The sequence below is a fragment of the Jaculus jaculus genome, chromosome 4 (assembly GCF_020740685.1).
Source record: "Jaculus jaculus isolate mJacJac1 chromosome 4, mJacJac1.mat.Y.cur, whole genome shotgun sequence".
Lineage (NCBI taxonomy): Eukaryota > Metazoa > Chordata > Mammalia > Rodentia > Dipodidae > Jaculus > Jaculus jaculus.
This window is the reverse complement of record NC_059105.1, coordinates 90,830,441-90,833,305: the sequence shown is the minus strand read 5'-3', so window position 1 is coordinate 90,833,305 and position 2,865 is coordinate 90,830,441.

Below are 2,865 nucleotides of genomic sequence, written 5' to 3'. Positions count from 1 at the left end.
TGAATACAAAAAACTAAAAAAAGTCAGAATGTGGCTCATATATATTTGTCTTTTACCAGAACCTTTAAATATTTTCAGTCCAACAAGTTTGTGGTGGCAATTCAGGTTACACTAAAGGTAACTTGATGAGGAAAAATACTTTTTGCAATCTTTTATGTATTGTTCAAGTAATGTTTATAAATTTGCTTTTACCTCTCTGGTTTTATTTGTTATCTTAATACACTATGACTTCAGATATTGCTAAACCATTATTGACAGAAGTTTGACTTTGGCTCAGGAGGAGAAGGCATGAAGTCTGAACATACTTATTAAATCTAAGTAGATTTAATTTGTTTGTTTGAGACAGGGTCTCCCTAGGTAGGTTGGGTTGGCCTCCAATTTACCATGTATTGTAGGCTACCCTTGAACTCACTAAAATCCCAGCTTCTCAAAGGCTAGGATTATAAGGTATGTACCTCCATGCTTGGCTTCCTTAAGTAGTTCTTTCTTGGGTATAAATGTGTGTTTGTATGTGTTTCGGCACATGCATGTGCATATCTGTGTAGAGGTGATAGATAAATATTGTCTTTCTCAGTCACTCTCTGCCTTAATTTTTTGAGACAGGGTGTCTCACTGAGTCTGGGTGGCACTGATACGGCTAGACTAGCTAGCAAGCAAGCCACAGGGATCCTCCTGTCTCCATCTTCTCAGAGCTTGGATTACTGGTACATACTGGGCTCAGATTTTTTCATTTGGGTACTTAGACATCTGAACTCAGATCTTCATGCTTGTATAAGTCATCTCCCTAAGCCATCTAAGTAGATATTAGCTCATGACTACTAGTATTACAGTGCAAGTTATATTAGTTTTAAAAAATAAGGTAAAGATGATGACAGGTTTTCTGTTAGTCTTAGTGCTTAGTCAATTTATCAGAAATTTGCTCAGTATTTCCAATGTATCCTATCTTCTACTGGACTTGTGGTAAACTTTGGTGAATTCACCAGATATTTTCTTTTTAAGCCTAACCTCAAATTCTTTTTATTTTTATTTATTTATCTGAGAGAGGGAAAGAGGCAGAGAGAGAGAGAGAGAGAGAGAGAGAGAGAGAGAGAGAGAGAGAGAGAGAGAATGGGGGCACCAGAGCTTCCAGCCACTGCAAACAAATGCCAGATGCATGTGTCACCTTGTGCATCTGGCTTACATGGGTACTGGGGAATCAAACTGATGTCCTTTGGCATTGCTGGCAAATGCCTTAAACGCTAATCCATCTCTCCAATCCAAATTCACCAGATTTAATACCTAGTATAGGAAGATCAGGGTTATCTTCCTTTGTTGTCTACCTGAGATGCCAACTAAAAAATGCTAAAAAACTCCACAAAACCCTATGTCACAATTATAAACTAAAGAAGAAAGTTGTCCCTGGGAAGGGCTGTATTTTGTACCACTGGAAAATATAAAGGTTAATAAGTCTGGGTTCCCAGCAATCATTAGAGCCACAGAAATTACTGGGACGTGCTGGCCTGGATTAGACTTTAGAACAGAGGAAATTCTTTTGGGTTGTAAATAACTTCTCAAATCACAACCTGGTAAGGTTAGCTGTGGCACAGGAACCATGCAAAACTACTGCCATCAAAGAATAGTCAAACCTAAGATCTGGTAAATCAAGCCACCAAAGGAAATGTCCCTGTTACATTCTTTCCCTCTCTCCCTCGCCCCATTCTCTGCCCTGCTTGTCCTTTCCCTTTAAATATATATCCAGCTTGCTTTTCACCCACCTGCTGTCCAGTGAAGAACAGCCTGCTGTTGAGGTTGAATATTCTCTCTCCTTATTTCTACATTGCCCTAGTTGGTTCAGCCCCAGAATCTAAACCAACAGAAAATGTTCCTGTTTCCAAGATCTGGATGAATGTCTCTCTCTGTGTGTGTTTATTGTGTCTTTGTGATTCATTCCATGTCTGTATGTACCAGAGTCTTATATAGCTAAAGGAAGGTTTCAGAAATGTAAACACCAAGTATGTGAGTTTCATCTGTCGAGAAAAATTCTAGCTTTTATTTCAATCACGAAAATTGCAATCAGGTGCTGGGAGGATTCTGTTTACAAAGCACCTAGAGTTCAGCCATCAGATGGCTTTGTTAAGGTAGTTTCTCTTCATGCTTATGTTTTCACATTGCATTATTTGTGAATGGAAGATAACCCAAGTGTCCAGTGTTTTCTCTGTCTTTTGTTTGCACAGTACATTTACAATGATATTTTGAGTCTTAAAAATGCTTATTGAAATCTTACTTTTCAACTTTTCTTCTCTTCTACAATTTGTAGAATTGCATTCTATAATGGGCAGAATTCCAACTGTGTGTGTGTGTATTTATTGCTTCTTCGTGGTTCATTCTGTCCATGCCTAACTTATGGTGGCAAGTAGCTGATATTAAGCCTTTACACTACCAAGTTATTAAGGGTTTCAGCTTATAATGAATTTGTCTTCTTCCATGCCTATGCCTTCCGGGAGAGTGAGTACATTCTCATGTTCACTTGTAGCTCTCCTGCCATGCTTAGAATAACTAGGTGATAAATCTCATGCCAAGCTCAGATTTTGCCCTATGGGAAGCGTGCTGTACTGTGAGGTAGGACTCACCATGACCACGCCAAAGGTAATGGAGTCAAGCTGTCTGTTCACAAAAGGGTCAGAGCTTTCCCATCTGTGTGTGCCAGGACTTTGCAGGCCAGGAAACTGGTCTTCAGGTGTACTATATCCTCAGTGACAGTGCTGCTAAAAGCCCTCATTGACATCTTTTTGACTGACTGCTCTCATAATGACAGGCTTTGATTCTTCAGTGGATTTGGCTTGAAACCTGTGGTCCTTGATGTCAAAAAATAAGAACCCCCAGGCA